This window comes from Miscanthus floridulus, chromosome 18, assembly GCF_019320115.1.
Source record: "Miscanthus floridulus cultivar M001 chromosome 18, ASM1932011v1, whole genome shotgun sequence".
Lineage (NCBI taxonomy): Eukaryota > Viridiplantae > Streptophyta > Magnoliopsida > Poales > Poaceae > Miscanthus > Miscanthus floridulus.
This window is the reverse complement of record NC_089597.1, coordinates 50,112,264-50,138,374: the sequence shown is the minus strand read 5'-3', so window position 1 is coordinate 50,138,374 and position 26,111 is coordinate 50,112,264. Positions and strand designations below refer to the sequence as shown.

Sequence of the window (26,111 nt, the reverse complement as noted above, 5' to 3'; positions counted from 1 at the left end):
CTCTGGGCATCAACAGTATGACAGGCATCGACGTCTGCCATACCAGAAGAAGACGACGCAACGTCCCACGTGCATCTGACATTAAACAGTATTGTGGGCGCCTACCATTATCTGGTACACTCCGATGTGGGCAACAAGACTTAGTAGCATACGTACTCTCTCCCTCTCACTTGTAAGGCCATCCCCTTCATCTATAAAAGGGAATGCGCTCTCTCTCCAATAGATAGATCGATCAGTTCACTAGGACACAACAACAGAACCACCAGGTTCAAACCACAAGCACACGCTCGAACACTTAGCTCATAGCAAAGCTCCCGTCACTTTCGGCCCCTCAGACTAGAGTCCGACCGGACCTCTTGTACCCCCTATCTTTCTCCTTCTCGTTTGTAACTCCACTGCAAACTTCGAGCACCTGGGCTCAAGAATAAAGTCAACCGACCGACTCAAACTGGACATAGGGCACGTTGCCTGAACCAGTATAAATCCATGTGTCATTGAGTGTTAGGTCACATCCGATCACAACGTACGACAAAACTATAAATATTTACGTGCTGGTCACCTTCTGCACCGACACTTACTTTATTAAAATTAAGTTAAGGGGCAAAGAGAAGCGATTTCGCTAAGCAAAAGGTCATCGCGCATTTTTACAAAGATAGTTCCTCTGTGCCTTGGTAATATATGATGACACTGTATTCGCGTTTTTACAAACCCTGGTTCTTCTATTCGAAGACTTCATCAATATTTTTTCTTGCGGCGACTTCAAAGTATTTGCACAACAACCAACTACGCTTAAAAAGCCAAACTACTATTATCATTTTAACGCTGTCGTTGTTTTAATTATTCTCATTACCCTCATGGGATACATTGCGCAAGTGCCCAAGCAGAGCTACTTGAACGGCTTTGCCTTCAGACTTTCAAAGCACAGCAAAATTGCATTGCATACGCCAAGAGCAAGCAAAGTTACTTGAACAACATGTGTGCCAGACTTCCATGATGATACAGTTTAGGGTAGCTGTATTTTCCCCTAGCAAGGTGCAAAAGTTAACAGGTCAACATGTGCTTTATTAGCAAAAGATCTTCAATGTGTAAACTTCTTACACATACTAATATGAGGCCCACAACAAATAAAAATCTGTGTGCTCTTTGCGCCGGCTTAGAATACACAATGGAGCTGCCCTTATGCACCGACAGCGATGATAAGATAACTTTCCTTTTAGCACAAGAACCAATGGCTTCATCACCAGCAATAAGGTACAGAACAAATAGGCAAACTCCAGCAAAGAAATGACTAAACACAGATCATACTATCACCGAACTGTAAGTATTCAATGCAGGTATATTTGCCGAGTACCTGGTATCCTATCAAAAACAATTTTGTGTTACAATTACAAATGAAAGTGGTAATATAGAAATAAATAATTGCATAGTGATAATTAGGTCCCCTCCATGACTTCGAATATCTAAAACATGAATTTTTATAGCTCATAGTTCAGGACTACATTGATCCATATGCTTCTTTCCAAGTATATTAGCCAATACTCAAAAACGTTCCGGTGAGGCTGTTGCAAAGGAGATAATGCATCAAAGGTGAACTTTCCTTGTGAGGTTCATGAAGAGCTTTAGTTTTGAGTTGAATTGCTCTCTTGCTCTGCCTGCATCTGCAGCAGTTTCTGCTGCTCCTCGTCGTTCTCTTCCTTCGGCTCAACCTTGGGTGCCTTCGGTTTTGTGGTGGATTGCTGGTAGAGCACACCACCTGACATGCATATCAAGAGCCCATTGGTACCCACAAAAGAGGCATGCTTGTCCCAGATAAGCAAATTAATCACAACAGTTAGGAGGTTGTTCACTATGCCAAGCACTGTGAACCCAGTAGCAGAGATAGCCCGTCTGCAGGAGAATCCGAAGGATGATATTGATAGTCCAAACAGGCATGAGAGGGACAACAGGGAGGACCACATCAAATGAAAGCCAGTTTGACACTTTGGAGCTGTCAACCTTCATCTGATCAAATTCTCCCATTATAAGGAGCTCAAGGGGGAATAGCATCAAAGCCTCAAGGTTGTTGTATAGCACAAGGCCCCGTGTGTTCAGCCCAATGGTCATTACGACGTGCTTGATGTACACGAAATCAATGGACATGCTTGCTAGGTAGGCCACTGCCCAGGTGTAAGCAGTCACAGTGAATTGGTTGTCTGCGAAAACATAGATCACACTTCCAGCAAGTATTGTGGAAAGTGAAAGGCATGTCTTGAGTGATGGCCATGGCTGATGAAGATACTGTTGAAAAATAAGGCATTTTCATATTTATTTTAATCCATAAAAATAACGCAATAAAAAGGAGAGTGAAGTCATGAATAAAAAGACAGAAACAATTCATGACAAATGTTAACATGATGATAAGACAAATTATAGAGCCGAAACATATGTGAAACATTGTTTTACATAGCTGAAGCATCACAGATATGATCATAAATATAAAAGATGTGTTCTCAAATATCAAGATCACGATGATCACAAAAATAAAAGGAACCAGAAAACCAGTACTAGCATAATCATCCAAATCAACCAAACAGAGCATGCTGAATATGAAAGCAGTATTGCCTAGGAACATCATGATATTGATAATGAAACTCAGAAGAGGGTGAAGGAGATTATACCCTGCGGCGGAGCCGCTCGCACCAGGAAAAGTCCATGGTGGTGCTTTGCTGTTGTAGTCGTCCCGCTCGATGCAGTGCAGAAAAGGACGCCGTGAAGAGGCACCGCTACAGGTTCACCAGCGAGTAGTCGTGCCACCACCGACACTCCCCAAAAACGTAATCGCCCGTCTTCACCCGAGCAGGTGAAGCCCACGACGGAGACGCGTTCCGGAGGCCTACTCTTCCATCTCTGGTGCTCGCCGGAGGTGGAACGGGAAGAACTTGCGCTGCTGGAAAGTGGTGTATTTCGCCAAGAGAGCTTAACCGAGAGGGAGAGGATTGTTTTATAGGCAGAGGCCAGAAGACGAGAAGTCGACGGCACCGAGGGGTCACACCTCCCTTCTGCGGTGGGAGAGACAGGAGACGGAGAGCCAGAAGTCACGGGAGTTAACCTCCAATCAATTCGTCACAGGAAACGGAAACGGAGTTTCAAAAATAAAGGCCTCGCCCGCCCGTCCGCTCGCTCGCCGCCGCCCGCCTGCCTCGCCTCGCCTCGCCTCGCCACGCCACGCCACGCCCACGCGCACGGGCACGGGCTCGGGCCGGGCCGGGCGGCGGCGGCGGCGGCGCGCGCGCGCGCGTGTGGCATCCAGGTGATTCACTTTTACTTCTCAAATAGATCGATCAATGATCAAGTATTTAAGTAGAGTCGCCTCTCGATTAAATTCCCTATATGGTATAAAACCATTAATGTACATGTACGGACCATAGAGTTTAATAGAGATATTAAATAAATGGGCCAAGCCCATAATATCTAACAATCCCCACCAAACTCTAGGGTACGCAGTTTGAAGTTCTCAGAACCACATTCCTTTTATATACCAGTGTTTCGATGGAGACTGTTAAGTTGAACATCCATCTAGAAAGCTAGCTACACTCATCCACAACTGAACAATGGACAGAACCTTGAATTGACTAGTTTTGTGCGAGATGAGTTTCACATAGCCTCTTAACTGATACTAGGCTGCCAAGTGCCTTCCCTCTGTTTTGAAGCATATAAGTCACACTTCGAGGCCTTTTCATGAGCATCTAGAGATTACCCACATCTCATAGATTGTGACTAGCAATCGAGCTCATATAGGTGTGTTCCTTATAGGATGTTCTGTAGGACAACATCCCCGCTATACCAAGCCGCTCGGATCACATTAAGAACTTAATCATCCTGCCTAACAGTATTAGAGAGACGGTGCATCTCCAACGAACTGAGCTATAATCTAAGGGGTCTCTCCCTCAGTCAATCAACAGCTTGTTTCGCCATCCTAATTCACGGGATCTCCGATCACATAGGATAGGTTACCACTGTTGATGGCTCTATGTGGGTCTCAAACCCAGTTCCCTCGACGCACCTTCTATCACATTGCGTGACAGACCCTTAGTGAATTGATCTGTCAGATTATTTGATGTATGGACATAGTCCAATGCAATTACTCCGGAGTTTCTCAGTTTTCTGACAGTCTTCAAACGTCTCTTCACATGCTTTGTGGACTTCATGTTATCCTTAGAACTGTTTACCTTAGTGATCACAGTTTGATTATCACAGTTCATGGAAATTGCTGGGATTGGTTTCTCAACAATCGGCAAATCCATCAGGAGATCACGGAGCCACTCTGCCTCAGCACTAGCGGTATCCAATGCGGTCAGTTCTGCTTCCATTGTAGACTTCGTTAAGATAGTCTGCTTGCAAGACTTCCAAGAAACAGCACCACCTCCAAGTAGAAACACGTATCCACTCGTGGCATACAGCTGATCCGCATCAGAAATCCAATTAGCATCACAATAACCCTCTAGTACCCTCGGATACCCGGAAAAGTGAATGCTGTAACTCATTGTCCCTTTCAAATAGCGCAGCACTCTCTCAAGAGCATTCCAGTGAGTATCTCCCGGATTTGACACAAACCGGCTCAGTTTGCTTACAGCGAACGAGATATCAGGCCTGGTTGCGCTAGCTAGGTACATAAGAGAACCAATTATCTGTGAATATCTCAATTGGTCTCTTGCAATTCTGTGATTCTTCCTCAAATGAATACTTGGATCGTACGGAGTAGGAGCAGGCGTACACTCACTGTACCCAAATCGGTTCAAGACCTTTTCCACATAGTGAGACTGCATAAGAGTTACCCCACCATTTCCTTCCTCCCTTGAAAGCTTAATGTTGAGAATAACATCAGCCTCTCCCAAGTCTTTCATCTCAAAGTTACTCGACAAAAAATCTTTTACTTCTTTAATCACATTTAGATTGTTGCCAAATATTAATATATCATCCACATATAGGCATAGTATCACACCATCACCACCACCAAACCGATAATATACACATTTATCAGCTTCATTCACAACAAAGCCGGCTGATGTTAAAGTTTTATCAAACTTCTCATGCCACTGCATGGGGGCTTGCTTTAGGCCGTACAGGGACTTCAATAACTTACAAACTTTACCCTCTTGACCATTTGCAATAAACCCATCAGGCTGATCCATGTAGATCTCTTCCTCAAGCTCTCCATTTAGGAAGGCTGTCTTAACATCCATCTGATGAATGAAAAGACCATGTGAGGCAGCCAGGGATAGCAACACACGAATGGTCGTCAATCGAGCAACAGGTGAGTAAGTATCAAAGTAATCTTCACCTTCCTTCTGTGTATAACCCTTAGCAACAAGCCTAGCTTTGTACTTCTCAATTGTACCATCAGGCCTCAGCTTCTTTTTAAACACCCATTTACAGCCCACAGGTTTGCAACCAAATGGACGGTCAACCACTTCCCACGTCCCATTGGACATAATGGAGTCCATCTCACTTTGCACTGCCTCCTTCCACATGTCAGAATCAGGAGAAGAGTATGCCTCAGAAATGGTTGTGGGAGTGTCATCCACGAGATATATAATAAAGTCTTCTCCAAAGGATTTTGCAACTCTTTGCCTCTTACTCCTTCGAGTGACAGTATTATCATCCTCCTCAGGATTTTGCTCAAGCTCATGGGTGTTATCATCAGCGTGTATATTTGATTCATGAAGTTCAGGAATAGGATCATGACTAGACATGCTAGATGCACCTATTTTCATTGGAAATTCATTCTCAAAGAACGTGGCATCTCTAGACTCCATGACCGTTCCAACAGCCATATCAGGAGCACTAGAATTTATTATTAAAAAACGATAGCCCACACTATGAATGGCATAGCCTAAGAAAACACAATCTACAGTTTTTGGTCCAAGCTTTCGCTTTTTGTTCATTGGCACGTTCACTTTGGCCAAACAACCCCAAACGCGAAGATAAGAAATATTTAATCTCTTTTTCTCCCAATCCTCAAATGGAGTGATTTCTTTGTTCTTTGTGGGCACTCTATTTAGGACATGATTCGCAGTTAAAATTGCCTCACCCCACCATTCCTTAGATAAACCAGCTGTCTCCAACATGGCATTCACCAAGTCAGTTAGAGTGCGGTTCTTTCTTTCAGCAATCCCATTGGATTGTGGTGAGTATGGAGGTGTCCTCTCATGAATTATACCGTGCACCGCGCAAAACTCAGAAAATTCATTAGAGAAATATTCTCCCCCGCGATCGGACCGCAACCGTTTGATATGCTTTTCAAGTTGATTCTCAGCCTCAGCTTTAAAGGTTTTAAAATAATATAATGCCTCATCTTTTGTTTTAATTAGGTACACATAGCAATATCGAGTGCAATCATCTATGAACGTTATGAAGTATCTCTTACCACCTTTTGTCAAAATTCCGTTCATTTCACAAATATCGGAATGGATGAGTTCAAGTGGTGCCAACTCTCTCACCACAGCTGCCTTGTGAGGCTTGCGAGGTTGTTTTGCCTCAACGCATGTATGACATTTGGAGCTTTTGGCAACGTCAAATTTAGGAATTAAATTCAAACCAGCTAAGCGGGACATGCAACCAAGATTAACATGACATAATCGAGAATGCCAAACATTCATCTCAACATTAACGTTATTAACGACATTATTCACTGCAAGAGGTAAAGTATCAACCAAAGACAAGCGGAACAAGCCTCCGCTCTCATAGCCTTTTCCAACAAAGGTTCCATACTTTGACATAACACATTTATTCGACTCAAACACAAGTTTAAAACCGTCTTCGACATAGCAGAGAGCCACTAATAAGATTTTTCCTTATTGAGGGGACATGATGCACGTTCTTGAGTTGCACGGTCTTCCCCGAAGTAAGCTTCAGATCCACCGTACCAACACCATGAACACCAGCACGCGCGCCATTCCCCATCAGCAAGGCTCCACTCCTCCCGACCTGGTAAAAAGAAAACAAGGACTTATCAGCACACACATGTATATTTGCACCTGTATCAACCCACCAATCAGGTGAGGAACAAACTGTAAATGTAGATAAATTACCATACCCAGAAGCGTCTGCATCAGTCTCAATGGTGTTGACTGTCTTCGCCTTTGATGGGGGCTTCCACTTAGCCTCAGGACACTCTCTAGAAAAGTGCCCAGTGTTCCCTACAAGTGAAGCAGTTCATCTTTGCCTTGTCTAATCCCATCTTCTTATTATTACCTTTCTTGAAGAAGGTAGTGGATTTCTGCTTAAGCTCCTTGTTGGGGCTTCTTCTTTTGTGGCTTAGGACGAAACTTTTGCACCACATGTGCACTAGTAGTCGCCTCACCATTCCCGCCCTTGCTCTTTCCCTTAACATCCTTTGCTCTTGCCTTGTCCTCAACATCAAGAGTGCCAACAAGTTCAGCAATGCTAAACTGCTGCCTCTTGTGTTTCAAGGTAGTAGCAAAATCAGTCCAGGAAGGTGGCAGCTTAGCAATAATGCACCCTGCCACGAACCTGTCAGGGAGAGGACAGCCGTACAGCTCCAATTCCTTCACCAGTCCCTGTATCTCATGAGCCTGTTCGACTACAGGACGGTTATCAACCATCTTGTAGTCATGGAACTGCTCCATGATGTACAGCTCAGAACCGGCGTCAGAAAGACCGTACCGAGCCTCAAGGGCTTCCCACACAGCTCTGCCAGTCGGGAGTGGTATGTAGGCATCAACCAGAGAATCATTGATGATGCTCAACAGTGCAGCCTTGCACATGGTCTCAGCATGTCCCCAAGCCTGTTCATCCTCATCGGATCTCACAGTAGCAGGCTGCTCATTGAGCACATGACCACAGCGCATGGCCGACAACCACAGAAGGGCTTTCTCACGCCACCTCTTGTAGTGAGTGCCCTCAAACGGCGTAGGCTTTAGCATGCCCGCAAAGCCAACAGATGAAAATGGCCTGAAATTACGTTTTTGGAATGTTGAAAAATAAGGCATTTTCATATTTATTTTAATCCATAAAAATAACGCAATAAAAAGGAGAGTGAAGTCATGAATAAAAAGACAGAAACAATTCATGACAAATGTTAACATGATGATAAGACAAATTATAGAGCCGAAACATATGTGAAACATTGTTTTACATAGCTGAAGCATCACAGATATGATCATAAATATAAAAGATGTGTTCTCAAATATCAAGATCACGATGATCACAAAATTAAAAGGAACCAGAAAACCAGTACTAGCATAATCATCCAAATCAACCAAACAGAGCATGCTGAATATGAAAGCAGTATTGCCTAGGAACATCATGATATTGATAATGAAACTCAGAAGAGGGTGAAGGAGATTATACCCTGCGGCGGAGCCGCTCGCACCAGGGAAAGCCATGGTGGTGCTTTGCTGTTGTAGTCGTCCCGCTCGATGCAGTGCAGAAAAGGACGCCGTGAAGAGGCACCGCTACAGGTTCACCAGCGAGTAGTCGTGCCACCACCGACACTCCCCAAAAACGTAATCGCCCGTCTTCACCCGAGCAGGTGAAGCCCACGACGGAGACGCGTTCCGGAGGCCTACTCTTCCATCTAAGTGGTGTATTTCGCCAAGAGAGCTTAACCGAGAGGGGGAGGATTTGTTTTATAGGCAGAGGCCAGAAGACGAGAAGTCGACGGCACCGAGGGGTCACACCTCCGAGAGCGAGAGAGCCAGAAGTCACGGGAGTTAACCTCCATTCAATTCGTCACAGGAAATGGAAACGGAGTTTCAAAAATAAAGGCCTCGCCCGTCCCTGCCCACGCCCACGGGCCGGGCCGGGCCGGGCGGCGGCGGCGCGCGCGCGCGCGTGTGGCATCCAGGTGATTCACTTTTACTTCTCAAATAGATCGATCAATGATCAAGTATTTAAGTAGAGTCGCCTCTCGATTAAATTCCCATATGGTATAAAACCATTAATGTACATGTACGGACCATAGAGTTTAATAGAGATATTAAATAAATGGGCCAAGCCCATAATATCTAACAGATACAATGTCTCTCCGATCGCGACAAATTATAGGCACAGCAGAACGGAACACAATGAAAAGTATCCACATTGGCATGAAGCAGGAGTTCACTATTTGTGAAGACGGAGATATAGAACATCACCGCAGCAGGTAAGAACTTCCACATTGTCCTCAAATTAAGGCCGTCGTGCTCAATGAGCTTGAGCTGTCCACATAGGAGAAACTCCAGCAAGGCCTTGTTTAGATTGAGAAAAATTTCAACCCGATGAATAGTAGCACTTTCGTCTTATTTGGTAAATATTGTCCAATCGTGGACCAACTAAGTTCAAAAGATTCATCTCGTGATTTCCAACTAAACTGTGCAATTAGTTTTTTTTTTACCTACATTTAATGCTCCATGCAAGTGGCTAAAAATTGAATGTGATGGAGAGAGAGTGAAAAAAACTTGGAATTTTGGGGTAATCTACAAGGCCCAACACTAGTGAAAGTACTGCAGAGCTGTCAGGGCTCCAGGATATGGAAATTTCATGACTGCCCATTTGTTGATGATTGAGAGCAGCGACGCTGATAAACATACCCAGCAGCCACACCATAGACTGAGGCTTGCTGCAGAAGAGTGTTCAATGTGTTACTCCAGGCTCCAGTTCTCTGGGTAGTACCTGAACCCTCAGGTGAAGTATCTTTTTTGAGGGGTCTGAGAGAATAGACATCTGCAACATGCAAACTACAGTTACTAAAGCTTCAAAAAGATTCACGAGTAGCTACTATAGAAAATGGAACAACTATGGCACACAAGCATGTTGAAGGAAAAACACACACACTAAAATCAATGCGGCTAATAGTCAAGCTTTTAAGGATAGGTTTCCATGTACTAGAATGTAAGAAAGTATGTGATCATCCTAGAGAAATTCGATGAAGGGCAAAAGCATAAGAGGGTACAAATCTGTTTTCTACAGTTCACTGTATCATCAGTTCGTATCATAATACCATATTATATGATACAATAAAATGAATTATTGACCATTACAAATACAGATCCCAGTTCATAATTTGAGCAAGTGCAGTGTGTTGTCGTGTAAATATTTTCTATCCTTCTTAATGCAGTGATGAGCAGTTTCTCCTGTGCATTCAAGAAAAAAAATCCCAGTCATGTAGTTATGAGACACTGAATTCTTCAACTGCATTTGGTTTAAAATGCTAGACGACAGACATTGTTCATCACATTGCTTCATATGTAGGAGTTTTAACTCCTATAACAAGGCTGCAACCATGGTAAAGGGAACTGGCGGGTCAACAGCATTTGAAAGCAACAAATACACATGAGGAAAGTAATGTGCATGCCATATTGCTAGTGAACTCTCTCACATATTCTATTCCATTACAATATGTAACTGTACCATAGCATAGAGCAATCAAATTAGTACTAGGGGGAGGGGGTCAGAAATTGATGTCCTCTAAATAGGATTGCCACCTTTCACCCATGAAATTTCAATTGTTTGCCAACCCATATTACCAACCTTATAATTCATATAATGCCAAGGGTAACACATATTTTGACATCTGATGATACCAACTGGACCTTAAAACCTCTATGTAATTCTGACAAGATTACTAATGTAGTAATGGACTATCCAGAAGAATGCCTAAAAACTATGCACAATACAAAATATACAGAACCTTGGCATTTTGTAACTCACCAAATTTGGCCCAACCCCCAGATCAACATCGTCCAATCAATTTCACATAGTAACAATTGAGATCATCAGCACTCCTCACAAATATATTCATGCCTGCCAGAATTAGTTGTACTAATTAATTTGTGCTATAAAGAGTTTCATCACCATCACATATTAAAAATCAAAGCATATTTTCATGCATTCCTAGTTAGGATTGGTATGAACTTCTAAGGATTGCACTTCCAACACATATATGCCAAATAAGAAATCAATTCTAAGTCATGATTAAGAAGCTTATAGCTGTAGCCTGTAAGTGCTCAGCAACACAATAAGGATAGAGAGCGATTACTAGTATCCAGTGTTAGATAATCTACTGTTTCCTTGTGTGAACACACAGTAAAGGAAGGCGGCACCGAAAAGGCCCCCTGCTGTGGTACTGTAGCCGCTGCAGAGGCAGGCGCCGAACGGCTCACCTGCCGCTCTGTAGCCACATGCAGGGACAGGCACAGAAGTCAGTCCTGCTGTGTTATCTAGTTACTGTTGTGGCATGTGCGCAATATTAGGACTAGACGGATAGAGTTGTATAAATAGACTGCCACGACAACTCAGTAAAGAGAGTTCAGATTTGTCATCCCCTATACAGGGCTCAAGCCAACGCTGGTGCATGTACTGTGTGTGGTATGCTCTGTTCTCCCTTTCTTCTACCTCGAGCCATAGTGTGTGTGTGGTCGGACAGCCTCGGTCGTGCTCGGCCGTGGTCGGCAAGACTGGTGAGTGGTCGACTCACCTGAGCCGGTGATCCTGTGGGCTAACAAGTGGTATCGGAACCGTACGAACACCGTTGCCGGACTAACCGCTGGCAATGACGAACGGTTCGGAGATGGGCGACAATAGTGACACTATTGTGGCTACCCAGCCATGACCGGAGGTCGTTGTTCGCATGGTGCGGGAGGTCAGCGGCACCAGTTGGCCGACGCTGACTCGCGCCAACTATGGAGAGTGGTCGGTGACCATGAAGGTCAAGCTCAGAGCCCGACGGCTCTGGAATGTTGTTGACAAGGGGACCGACAATGAGGAAGATGACATGTCAGCGTTGGAGGCTATCCTCGCTGCTGTACCGGGGGAGTATAGAGAGCCGTTGGGGGCGAAGAGCTCTGCTAAGGGAGGCGTGTGAGGCTATTGCGGCGATGCGCGTCGGTTCCGACTGTGCAAAGAAGGCGACGGCCCCAGCTTCTGAAGTAGGAGTACGTCAACCTCAAGTTCAAGGATGGTGTGAAACGGTGGAGGACTTCTCCCTCCGCCTATAGACGCTCATCAGCAAACTGAAGAGCCATGGCGTCACGATCGACGAAGAGGAGGCGGTCACCAAGTACCTCCACTCCATGCTGGCAAAGTACATCCAAATCGCTCTCTCTATAGAGATGATGCTAGACTTGTCCACCCTCACCATTGAGGATATGACAGGCCATCTACGGGCGGTGGACGAGCGCTTGGAGCAGGCGACAGCAACGAAGGACAATGGCAAACTGCTCTGCTGACGGAAGAGGAGTGGGCTGCTCGGAGGAACTCTGGGAAGGCAGCCTCCTCCAGCCGTGGTGGCGATGGCAAGCACCACGGCAAGGCTTCTTCGAAGAAGAAGAAGTAGGTCGACCCCAACGCCTACCAGCGCTGTGGGAAGATGGGCCATTGGGCACGAGAGTGCCCAAATTGTAAGCAGGAGAAGAAGGTTGAGGCTCATCTGGCGCAAGCTGATGATGATGATGAGGCCACTATCCTGATGGTGATGTTTTGTGCACTGCACGACATTGAGTCCGAGGAGAAGGAAGAGGCGACGATGGTGGAAGGACCTGGAAAGGCCCTGAAGGCTGTCAACCTCGACGAACCACGCACCCAAGTCCTCCTTGGACGTGTGGGCACCGACCAAGAGCAACGGTGGTATCTGGACTCTAGTGCTAGCAACCACATGACGGGCTCCAAGGCATTCTTTCTCCGAGCTCGACGACGATATTACCGATACGGTGAAGTTTGGTGACGACTCAAGGGGTGACTATCCAAGGGCGCGGCACCATCATCTTCAGATGCCAGAACGGGGGAGCACCCTGCGCTAAACGGATGTATATTACATCCCGCAGCTACGTTCAAGCATCATCAGCATTGGTCCGCTGGATGAGCTGGGGGTAGCGGAGGGTACTGATCAAGGATAGAGTCCTTAGATTAGGGACCCGGGAGCAGCAACTTCTTGCCAAGGTGAAGAGGTCTTTGAACCGGTTTGTACCTGCTCGACTTGAGGTAGAGCAGCCAGTGTTGCCTGGCGGCAAGGCACACCAAGAACCGGGTGGATGTGGCAATGCCCGGTTCGAACATCTCAGCTTCGACGCACTTGGTCGGCTGGAGAAGATGGTCCCGAGGGCTACCCCACATCAAGCACAGAGGCACGCTGTGTGACAACTGCCTGGCTGGAAGCAGAGGAGGCTACCATTCCCAAAGACAGCCAAGTATCACGCGAAGGACGCCCTCGAGCTCATCCACGATGACCTCTGTAGGCCGATCACGCCAGCTACAAACAGTGGTCAGCAGTACTTCCTCTTGCTCGTGGATGATTACAGTCGCTACATGTGGCTACAACTCCTGACGAGCAAGGATGAAGAGGCGGCGGTGTGATCAAGAAGTTCAAGATACGCACGGTGGGCGAGGAGCGGCAAGAAGCTTCATGTGCTGAGGGACTGAACGCGGGCGGCGAATTCACTTCGGTGGGAGTTTGCTGCGTACTGCACGGATCATGGTGTGATGCGACACCACACCGCGCCGTACTCGCCATAACAGAATGGCGTGGTGGAGATGCGGAACAAGACGGTGGTCGGCATGGCTCGATCCATGATGAAGGCCAAAGGCATGCCGGTAAGGTTCTAGGGTGAGGCGGTGACCACGGTAGTGTTCATCCTCAACCGTGCTCCAACCAAGGCCTTGACGTGCAAGACGCCGTTCGAAGCTTGGTATGGGTGCAAGCCGAGCGTGTCATTCCTCCGGACATTCGGCTGCATCGGCCACGTCAAGGAAGACAAAGCCAAACCTCACCAGCTGGAGGACAGGAGCACGCCGATGGTGTTCCTGGCTACGTAAGGGGTACCAAGGTGTTACCGGCTCTACGACCCACGCGGAGACAAGGTGCTTGTCTCGCACGACGTCGTGTTCGACGAGAAGGCGGCTTGGGACTGGACCAATCCGAGCATGGGGGAAGCAGCAGCTTCACCAACACCTTTGTCATCGAGCACCTGGTCATCCATGGTGGTGGAGGACGCTGGGGAAGAGGTGCCAGAGCACTCTAGAAGGGGTTGACCGAGCACTTCAGCGGTAGAGCCGAGCACTCTTGGGGCAATGCCAAGCACTTCAAGAGGAATGCCGAGCACTCCTAGAGGGATGCCGAGCACGCCAGGAGTGGCGCCGGGAGGTTCTACAGTGGTGGCGACCACTCCAGGGACGGGTGCCGAGCACTCCCGTGCAGAGCCATGAGATCTTGCCAGTGGTACCGACCACTCCAAGACTGAGGCTGATAAGCATCTCCTACAGTGGTGGCCCAAGCACTACAGGAGTAGTAACGAGTTATCCTAGAAGTAGTGCCAAGCCACCGCGCAACCGGGTGCCGTAGCACTCAAGGTGCTGTGCCGAGCACTCCGGTGGAACAGGGAAACTCCATCAACACTGATGAAGGTATACGCCTCACCGTCCAAGTTTGACCTCACTAAGTTTGTGGGAGTGCGCTTCCACAAAGGTGAGAGGTTAGGCGTGCCAACAGGCTGGACGAATCATCGGGAGGGCATAGGACCCTCAGGCAATGGCATGGCTCGGACTGCTGCAATGATCCAAGGTTGCTTACATCGTCAGTAGAGAACCACCAATGTCATGCTGGCCAACGCGCGACGGCAGACTGGTGACGGGTGGATGCTGGAGGAGATTGAAGGCAATCAGGAAAACGAGAGCCTGATAGCTCGTCGATCCACTCCAGGATGCCGTCCGATCATCATGAACTGGGTGTAACAAGAGTTAAGTGGGACGGAGCTCGGCCTCGATTATAAAGCACAAGGCGCGACCTCAGTCGCCCGAGGCTTTGTTCAGCACTGAGGGGCATCGACTTCGAGGAAGTCTTTGCACCAGTAGCGCACATGGAGTCGGTCTATTTGCTACTAGCCTTGGCAGCAACAAAGGACTAGCGCGTCCATCACTTGGACGTTTAAATCGGTCTTCCTCAACGGCGAGCTGGCGGAGACAGTCTTCGTCAGGCAACCTCCAGGTTTCGCCGTCAAGGGAGAGGAGCATAGGGTGCTCCGATTGTGCAAGTCGCTCTACGGGCTACGGTCAGCCCCACGAGCATGGAACGCCACGCTAGGCGAGCTTGGGTTTCAGCGGTGCGCAACCGAGCACGCAACCTCTACACACGGTGACAGGGAAGGAGGAGCTCATCATCGACGTGTATGTGGATGACTTGATCGTCATCGACGCGCGCACGGAGGACATCAACAGCTTCAAGCACGAGAGATGGCGACTACTCGTTTTTGAATGAGCAATATCGGCCGCACTCTCCTACTACCTCGGCATCGAGGTGAGACGGGGAAGGAGGAACTCACGCTCGGTTAGAGCAAGTTATGCCTCCAAGCTGTTGGAGCGGAGCGGCATGGCTGAGTGCAAGCCATGCATGACTCTGATGAGGAGCGACTGAAGCTGACGAAGGCTAGCACCGCGGTGCGAAAGTGGATTTGCAACACTCTACCGGAGCATCGTCGACGGTCTGCGCTATCTAGTCCACACGAGGTCGGACATGCGTTCGCCGTGGGCTATGTCAGTCGCTTCATGGAGGATCCCAGAGAGGACTCACTAGGCTGCGGTGAAGCAGCTACTACGCTACGTCAAGGGACGGTGGATCAAGGGATCACTTTCCCAAGACCAGCGGAGTAGGCTGTAGCTCACCTGTGTTCAGCGATGTAGACATGGCGGGGGATATTGACGGACGACGGAGCACCTCTGGCGTGCTCGTCTTCTCGGGTCGGCCCCAATTTCATGGCTGTCGCTAAAACAGAAGGTGGTGACGCTATCTACATCGCTGAGGCCAGAGTACGTAGCGGCGGCCACAGTGGCGTGTCAAGTTGTGTGGCTGCGCCGGCTACTGGGCGAGCTGACCGGCCGTGGAAGCTCACCCACCAGCACTTATGGTGGACAACCAGCCCGCCATCGCCCCTCGCGAAGAATCCGATTCTGCGCGGACCGGCAGACGCAACCACATCGACGTAAAGTTTCATCTTCCTTAGGGACTGTGTCGATGGAGGGAAGATCGCTCATCGAGTTCGATCGAAACTGGTCGGCAACTCGCGGACGTCCCCCACCAAGTTGCTCAGACGTCTTCGACTCACGGAGCTGAAGGAGATGACGGTATGGAGGAAATATATGGGATAGCAGTAGGATTAGGGGAAGAATTATTAGATAATCTACTGCTTTCTTGTGTGAACACATAGCAAGGGAAGGCGGCGCCAAAAAAGCCCCCTGCTATGGTATTGTAGCCGCTGCAGAGGCAGGCGCCGAACGGCTCACCTACCGCTCTATAGCCACATACAGGGACAAGCGTAGAAGTCAGTCCTACTGTGTTATCTAGTTACTGTTGTAGCATGTGCGATGTCCTAGGACTAAATGGATAGAGTTGTATAAATAGACTGCCATGGCAACTCAGTAAAAAGAGTTCAGATTTGCTATCTCATATACAGGGCTCCGGCCAACGCTAGTGCCTATACTGTGTGTAGGCTCTGTTCTCCCTCTTCTTCTACCTCGAGCTATAATGTGTGTGGTTGGACAGCCTCGATCGTGCTTGGCCATGGTCGATAAGACTGATGAGTGATCGATTTATCTGAGCCGGTGATCCTGTGGGCTAAATCCAGTAAATATATAGCAGAGACAGTTTCTGACCGCCGCAAACCAATGCAAAACAGCATCACAGACTTGTCTGAAGAAATGATGCGACAGGCTACAGTACGATTACCACTGTAGTAGGTAGTGCTCCAAATCCAGGACCGATTCAACTGTCAGAAGAACATACTGCTACCATTGAAGTCCCACGCACAAACAAACCAAACCAAACACCCAATAAACAGCTTGTCACTCGCACAAATACAGAGGGAAGTGATGAAGACACGCCTCTGATGGACCATGTTCAACTAGTCTTAGTGGCCTGTTGCAAGTAATACATTTAGAAGGTTACAGAGATGACAAACCCAACTACAATGATCTCTAGTTTCACTAGATTAACTACACAAGTAATGAGATGTCTTTGGCTAATTCAGCAATTGTCCTTGTTGAAGTCATCAGTTGAGATCTCGTTCATTGGTGATAGGAGGAGGAAGCCAGCCACAATCTTCCTGTAGTCGACAATCTGGGCCTGAAAAAAAAAGGCCAAAACTAAAATGATGCCAAATGTGAATGAGTGAAATGAAAAAGGGAAATGGACATTGGAAAACACGAACCGAATCAAATTTGATGTCCATCTTCATCCCATCCCAGAACTCCATATAGAGCATAACATAAAGACCACAGTCATACCTTGAAAGGAACCACAAAAGAAATAAATTATAATGAGGTAAAAAAACAATGGGGTCAATGATTTAGGAAAAAAATAGATTCACACATTGCCAAAGAGGCGTGCATCGAATATGTACAGTGTCTTTTGCTGCGGGTAGTCCGTAGGGTAGATCCACGCAAACTTTGATACATCACGTTGAGAACACCACTTGCAAGAGCAGCAATTGCAAAGTTTTCAACCTGGAAATGAAACAAATGGTTCATATTTCAGTTCATTATTAGTGCTTCAACTTGGTGTAAATGATGCCAAGAATGAAACGTGTAAGGAGCACACTAATTACCAAGTTTTTGGCACACTGGAAACAAGGAATGTCCCTCGAAGCATTGATGGAATTGAAGAAAACTATTTTGTGAAGGAACATATTAATGCATACAAGCACCCAGTGGTCATCGTGAACAATAGGAAAGAACAACTACATGCAAAAGAAACATATCAATAATGTGGACTAACAGAGTAGTATCCAATAGAGTTGATAATAAAACAATGAAACAAGACATGGAACTAACTTGAAACATATATCATGGGCATTTGAAACATATCAGAAAGCAAACTGCAACATAAATGACAAACCAGGGACTATACCAAGTGCATCTCTCACAATGTCCATCTTTTGTCAAGCTCATCAATCCTGATATGAAACTTTCTTGTTCGAAACGATTTGGATCTATGATTAGCTTGTCCTGGGGAAAAAGAGTGATGTTTTACAAACCATGGCTAGAAAACAACAAATGTTGTACAATGGAAGTTACACAAATGCTAGAAATTGATGTTTTAAGCTTACTGTGAACACGACATTGAATGCAAATTTCTTGACAATGTCGTTGTCAAGTTCCCAAGCAGCTTGACAGTTATGATTAAATTGGTAGGTCCACATTGTCATGACTGTGTTAGCAATGTGTCCCCTTGGCTATTGTCATACTGTGTTAGCAATGTGTCCCCTTGGTTGAGGGATTCGTAGAAGTCCTCATAGGTTACATGGAATCCAGCAATTCGAATAAAGGTGGCCTAAACAACAATTTGAGAACTTAATAGTTTATATTCTAATAAAGAATGAAACATATAAGTAATCTAAAACAACATATTGGCAGGGCTTGTGAAACGTGGTAAGCAAACGTTTCTGAAATGCATAAATTGGAGATAATAGTGAAACATTGGAAAGAACTAACTGAACATAATATCAATAAGTCTGAAACATGCATTTAAGAAGATGTTGTCATAAAAGAATCATTTGGAAAGGAGTAGTGTAGAGTAGATTTAAATAACACTAACTGAGTATGACTCATTTGATACAACATTATGATGACAGCTTGGCTCGATGATCAGCTCCTAAGTACCTAGCCCCCAACTTATTCCGCCTGCTCTCAAGGACAAACCGAACGGTGCAACAAGAGCTCCGAAACAACAATTGGATGCATAAACTTGGAAGGAAAATCACCTCGCCCATCCACATAGAGGAGTTTGTTCCCTCTGGATACGCATACCGGATGTGCACCTGCAACCGGGCGTCCGGACACCATCCCTGGCGTTGGACCAACGATGGGAATTACTCCATACTCCACCCATCGGCCCTACAGAATACAATTCAGAGAGGTTCGTCTCTCTCCACTTTGGTACGGACTTGATTTGGAAAGCGCATGTGGAGAACAGATGCAAGATCTTGCGTGGATCTCTAGTACAAGACAAAATCTAACGGCACAAACCTACAAAAGAGAGGGTGGCCTCACCACAACATGCGTGATGTGCAATGGACCTTTAAGACAAAGCCTCCACCTATGCCTTATTGCCCTTTGGCAAAGGCGGTTGGAATCAAATCCTCACTGGCAAAACTTCACTCAAATCCAACAACAGCAAAATGCCAACGCCACCCCACCCATATCAAGTCATGTGGGCAGACGCGCGGCAAAAACGCCAAGAGCTGAGGGGCTTAACGGAGGTAGTTATCTACACCTTTTGGAATATATGGAAAGAGAGAACAGGAGAATTTTCGACAATAGGAGTGAAACGGTGCCGCAGGTAGCCGCAAGGATAAAGGAAGGCATTGAGCAAAGGAAGAGAGCATTCGATTACATTTAGCTCGCATGCTTAAGGGGGGGGGGGGGGGGGACTTTAACCTAGTTGCCTTTGCTTGTACATAAACTTTCTTATCCCATCTTAATTGAAAGGCAGAGCTCCTGCCAGTACGTTCATGAATTCTGCAACAAGAATATATGACAGAGGAAACATATGAAAACTGGCATTGCAACATAACAAGAACAATTATACTACAAATATAGAAAAGACAAGTGAACTTTGCATGAAAGTGGAGAACTCACAGTTCACATCGAACCCGTGTTGATGGCCTTTGAATCAGCATTTTCTTAGCTACATATGTTTCGTAAGCCAATCTTGCATCTTCTTCTAGCTTTATCCTTTTGGGCTTCTTGCCAGGGTTGAGTTCAAGTGCAGCCCTCTTCATCCTATTCTTCTTTTCAAATGCACTCGAGTTCATTTTGTTGCCACCAACATCCATCTTGGTGGCAGCACCTACCAAAAAAAATTAGAAAAGAAAGAGAAACAAAGTGAACATGTGTATAAGAACATAATGACAGAAATAGAATAGCAATAAGCAAATTTGAATAAGGAAGAATAGTAGCCAGGAATTGGTGCCATAGTAGTGGGCTGACTCGTTCGCATTTCCTTACCTGTTTTGGTTCCCACCATGTCATCACCATACATGAAATTGAAATATGCATCTCAATCTTTAAATAGATTGAAAGATGGAATATCGCTGCAAAAGGTTGGAGACTCACTATTTCTGCGAGACGAAGGGCTGGGATGTGCATTAGAGGACTCCAAACGTGCTCCTGCTTTGACAGTATCAATGACCATAGAAGAAATCTTTTCGTGATGTCTATATCAGCAACATCTCTTCCAGTCTGAGCCAAACTGTTCTCACCCTGACCCGCAGTCCCATCAGAAACCTTAGAAGGGGGCACACCACCACTTGTAGAGGCCTGGAGGTTGCATTGCAAGTGTTGCATGAGCCTGATGGGTTAGGTTGATCATCTTAGCTGCAGCCAAACGATTCTTGTATATGCCCTTGCATTTGACCTTGAAATCTGCGGCCATAGCCTCGGTGAGCTCATCAATGTCACGCTCGATTAGACAAGCTGCAGCCAAACGATTCTTGTATATGCCCTTGCATTTGACCTTGAAATCTGCGGCCATAGCCTCGGTAAGCTCGTCAATGTCACGCTCGATTAGAGAATTCGTCTCTCTGATATGGGCTGGTATTGAGGAGGCACCTGTTTGGATAGGAAAAAAAGGAAGGTGAAAAAGGGTACAGCAGCACTAAAAATAGTTATGAAACATGGATGGGAATGTAGCGCAACATGGAAAGGTATCTATTGCAACAAACAGATGAGCTTGCTGCAGCGGTATGTACCAGTCTGAAAATGCCCTTCTGTGCACTTTGACTGCTGGAAACCCGATGGGTGCAGCCAATCATTCAGGGATGTTGTGGAGCTATGAACATGCACTTCATCAGCCATAGGATGCTCGGTTGTACTTGGAGGAGTTGAATACGGTGTAACAGCCCGAAATGACATTTGAAATAGAGAGAGTTAGAGTTATTAAATGCAATGCATTTATGAATGACCAAAAGACAAGAACAAAGGAAATGTACAAACCGGCGCCACCCGTATGAACGCAACCGCAGCCTGTGCATGTCCACTCTCATCACAAAGTCAAAGCTCTTTGGAGACATTGCAAATGCGAGGTAGATCATCAAAATTTGATGCGTACCACAATCTTTTGGGATATCAAGGTGATCAATGTACCAATCTGCACACAACCAAATCACAAGGTATAAATTAAAAAATTACAATGATTTTAAGACAGTACGTACATGGATCATAAGCACCGTAAAGAAGGAAAGTCCACATACCGTGAAAAAATTGCAAGACAACCTCTGTCGGGGACCAAGACTAGGGTACCCGAATAAGAGGAGTTGATACCATCAACACTAATTCATCAGAGCGATCAAGAACGCGACTACATTTCCAGTAGGCCCCGCTCGTCCAAACACCAAGGCCGTAGGATCCGTTTCGTCCGATCGTCCGACCCTCGAGGGTTGGGAACGCCTCAGGCTGACTCCCGAGGGCTGGCTCCGCCTCGCCCGACGTCTGAGAGCTGGCTCCGCCTCGCCCGACTCCCGAGAGTTGGCTCCGCCTCGCCCGACGTTGAGGGCCGTCTCCACCCCGTTCGACGTCTGAGGGCTGGCTTCGCCTCGCCCGAACCCCCAAGGGTTGGCTCCGCCTCGCACGAGTTAGAGGATTGTCTCCACCTCGTCCGACATCTGAGGACTGGCTCCGCCTCGCCCGATCCCCGAGGGTTTGCTCTGTCTCGCCGACGTCTAAGGGCTGGCCCCGCCTCGCCCGACCCGAGGGTTGGCTCCGCCTCGCCCGACGTCTAAGAGCTAGCTCCGCTTCGCCCAACCCCGAGGGTTGGCTTTGCCTCGCCCGACCCCTTGAGGGTTGGCTCCACCCGCCCGACGTCTGAGAGCTGGCTCCGCTTCGCCGACCCCCGAGGGTTGGCTCCGTCTCGCCCGACGTCTGAGAGCTGGCTCCGCCTCGCTTGACCCCCGAGGGTTGGCTCCGCTCGCCGACGCCTGAGGACTAGCTCCGCCTCGCCCGACCCCGAGGGTTGGCTCCACCTCACCGACGTCTATGCACGCGACTCCTTCCTAACTCACACATAGATAAGGCAGGGCACTCAAGTCAACCACAATACCAAGGACATACCTGCACGCCGCAGAAAAGTTACCATCAGGATATGACAAGAAGGGCGCTTTGAGACCTTCCAGGCATGTCAGAGCCCAAACAGTGTTGTAGGCGCCGACATTTGTCTTACAGATTGTGGGCACTGCCATTGCCCTAGGGCGCGGATACTGATGGAAGCTACGACAAACCACTACGGTCCAAGAAAGAAACTTCATATCACCTACAGTAACGGACGTGCGGTCAGGAAACCCACACGGGGAAGGTAGTGAGGAAGAGAGGGTAGGCCAGGGCGGGCCGGTGCTGGGCGGCTGCTCGGGCCAAAAAGGATTCTCAATCTTCAAATTTTCTTTTCTATTTCAAAACCGATTTCAAATATGAATCAAATCTAATTCAAATATTATTTCAAATATATACTTTCGATTAAAAAATAGGATAAGGACTTTTGTTAAGTTTTAAATAAATTACACAGCCTTTTTAAACTCTTTTATATTCTAATTTCTTTTTTTTCTTTTATTTCAAAGTCATTTTCAAAAGCAATTTAAACCAATTTGAATTTTAACCAAAACCACTCAATTAATTAAATCAAATGCACCAGCGTGTATGCACATCCACGTTTCTAAACCTTATATTAAATTTTAATTTCATAAAAAAAATTATTTCCTATGTTTTAATGAACACAAAATTTCAAATTTAATCATTTTAGCTCTATTTCCAAAAGAGCCAAATTTTAGGGTGTTACAACACCATATTCAAAGATAAACAACCTTAATATTCATTGCTTCCAAGATAGTTCTTTGTGCCTTGGTAATATATGATAATGATGACACTATGCTCCATATTAGGGTATTTACACAGAGGAATGGAAAAAAATTGCAGAAAACAGAAGTATTATACAATACTTGCCTTATGTAACACGATGGGATTATTTAGCTACTATGTTTACGGAAGCAATAACGGCAAATGCATCTGAATTCTTGGAGAATATTCAAATACTCCAAAGAGCCAGTAAGGATGGCAACAGGGCGGTTTCGGGTCGGATATCCGCGGGTTTCGGGTCTTGCGGGTTCAGGGTTCGGGGATGATTTCTCAACGACGATTTTTTGGGTTCGGGCCCCGAAACCTATCGGGTTTGGTTTTCCTCCCGTGGATATCCAATGCATATCCGAAATAAATCATTTGGAATTAAAACTCATATTTTATAATATGCTAATAATAACTTATTTACTTAGATTATTAAATTTATTCTAAGTTGACTCATGAAAATATTTTTTATTTGTTGCCTCTTGTTTATACATGTGAATATGTGTATATATATCATGCATATGTTTATAGAAAGTCCTTTTTGCTCTTACTATGTTGCCATACAAAGCGGGTTTCGGGTATCCATTCGGATTTCGGGTATCCATGGGTGCGGTTTTGGGTTTTGATTTCGGGTTTCGGGTTCGGGTGCACAGAGACTCCACCCGATCCGAATTCGCCCTGTTGCCATCCCTAAGAGCCAGCTATATTAGAGTAATTATGTTAGAATTAAGCCGTATAGCTTCTCATTTGTTATGGCTTGGACCTTTTAGGGCGGATCTCGGGGCACATACTCCTTTTTTCTACATTTTAGAGATAGAATATTGATATATGATCTATTTGAAGCTGCTATATTTGAAGCTGCTACAAGTATGCAAATGATGCATAATTACTTTCGCATCGGAGGGGTAGCTGCCGATCTCCCTTACGGATGGAGTCAGGTGCGATGCAATTGCCCCCTGTTAGTCAAGTACCCTTCCGTTTACACGCACCGGCCACATTCACTTACAACTCGTAGAGGCTGTAAGTAAAGAGTGCCCCACTGATAAATTCAAAGTGACGATGGGGTTGAAAGACGAGAGTGTCTGCCCTTTCTATCAAGTAGGCTATTTTTTCGGAACGCAGTCCGGAATAAGCGTTCATGTGTATATAGATATCTTCGATGCTGTCATTTCGAAATGTCCACTTCCTCTTTCAACTTCCAAAAAGCAAAATTGGCTTGATGAGCGTAGATGAGGAAGAGGGCACTAAAACCAAGAATCGCTTTCTTTTCTAAATACTTACTGTCGGGTTCATAAACCCGGGGTCCCTCATAGATTAGCTTCACAACAAAGGTTTGGCCCAGCAGACAACGTTGCAAACGACGCGCAACTCATGGGCTGGCCCAAATACCTAAATGACAGGACAGAAAGGGCGATCCAATCTCCGACCGAAAGGCCTGGCCGAGAAGGAACGGCGCCCGCTTTCGACTCTGGCCCGTATCTCTGACCGGAAGGCCTCGCTTCCGACTCCGGCCCGCCTCCGGACGGCCTCTCCGACCGGAAGGTCCGGCCAAAACACCACTTCTGACTCCAAACCGCTTCTCCAACCGGGAAAGCGCCGAACACCTGCTTACAACTCTTCTCCAACTGGCGCAATTAGAGCCGACTGAGACTAACCGACCGGGGACGCCCGCTCGGTAAGGACCAGAAAACAGACGGAGAAAGTAAGGTAGGACACTTAAGCCAACCGCAATATCAAGAACCGTACCATGTACACCTGTAGGATAGTACCCTATGACCTTCCTGGCATGATAGAACCAAGCGGTGTTGTGGGCGCCGATATTTTTTCTACAGTATTGTGGGCGCCATCAACACCCATACCAGACAAACACGGTAAGGCTCCCCCACATGCCTCTGGGCATCAGCAGTGTTGTGGGCGCTGGCATTTATCGTACCAGGCGAACATGGTAAAAAATCCTACATGCCTCTGGGCATCAACAGTATGACAGGCATCGACGTCTGCCATACCAGAAGAAGACGACGCAACGTCCCACGTGCATCTGACATTAAACAGTATTGTGGGCGCCTACCATTATCTGGTACACTCCGATGTGGGCAACAAGACTTAGTAGCATACGTACTCTCTCCCTCTCACTTGTAAGGCCATCCCCTTCATCTATAAAAGGGAATGCGCTCTCTCCCAATAGATAGATCGATCAGTTCACTAGGACACAACAACAGAACCACCAGGTTCAAACCACAAGCACACGCTCGAACACTTAGCTCATAGCAAAGCTCCCGTCACTTTCGGCCCCTCAGACTAGAGTCCGACCGGACCTCTTGTACCCCCTATCTTTCTCCTTCTCGTTTGTAACTCCACTGCAAACTTCGAGCACCTGGGCTCAAGAATAAAGTCACCGACCGACTCAAACTGGACATAGGGCACGTTGCCTGAACCAGTATAAATCCTGTGTCATTGAGTGTTAGGTCACATCCGATCACAACGTACGACAAAACTATAAATATTTACGTGCTGGTCACCTTCTGCACCGACACTTACTTTATTAAAATTAAGTTAAGGGGCAAAGAGAAGCGATTTCGCTAAGCAAAAGGTCATCGCGCATTTTTACAAAGATAGTTCCTCTGTGCCTTGGTAATATATGATGACACTGTATTCGCGTTTTTACAAACCCTGGTTCTTCTATTCGAAGACTTCATCAATATTTTTTCTTGCGGCGACTTCAAAGTATTTGCACAACAACCAACTACGCTTAAAAAGCCAAACTACTATTATCATTTTAACGCTGTCGTTGTTTTAATTATTCTCATTACCCTCATGGGATACATTGCGCAAGTGCCCAAGCAGAGCTACTTGAACGGCTTTGCCTTCAGACTTTCAAAGCACAGCAAAATTGCATTGCATACGCCAAGAGCAAGCAAAGTTACTTGAACAACATGTGTGCCAGACTTCCATGATGATACAGTTTAGGGTAGCTGTATTTTCCCCTAGCAAGGTGCAAAAGTTAACAGGTCAACATGTGCTTTATTAGCAAAAAGATCTTCAATGTGTAAACTTCTTACACATACTAATATGAGGCCCACAACAAATAAAAATCTGTGTGCTCTTTGCGCCGGCTTAGAATACACAATGGAGCTGCCCTTATGCACCGACAGCGATGATAAGATAACTTTCCTTTTAGCACAAGAACCAATGGCTTCATCACCAGCAATAAGGTACAGAACAAATAGGCAAACTCCAGCAAAGAAATGACTAAACACAGA

The 26,111-nt window shown here is 46.4% G+C and overlaps 1 pseudogene; it reads right to left on the bottom strand.

The window, feature by feature from the left end:
• Nucleotides 1–1,607: 1,607 nt before the first annotated feature.
• Nucleotides 1,608–9,705, bottom strand: LOC136523095 (GDP-mannose transporter GONST3-like; annotated as a pseudogene).
• Between the last annotated feature and the right edge of the window lie 16,406 nt (nt 9,706–26,111).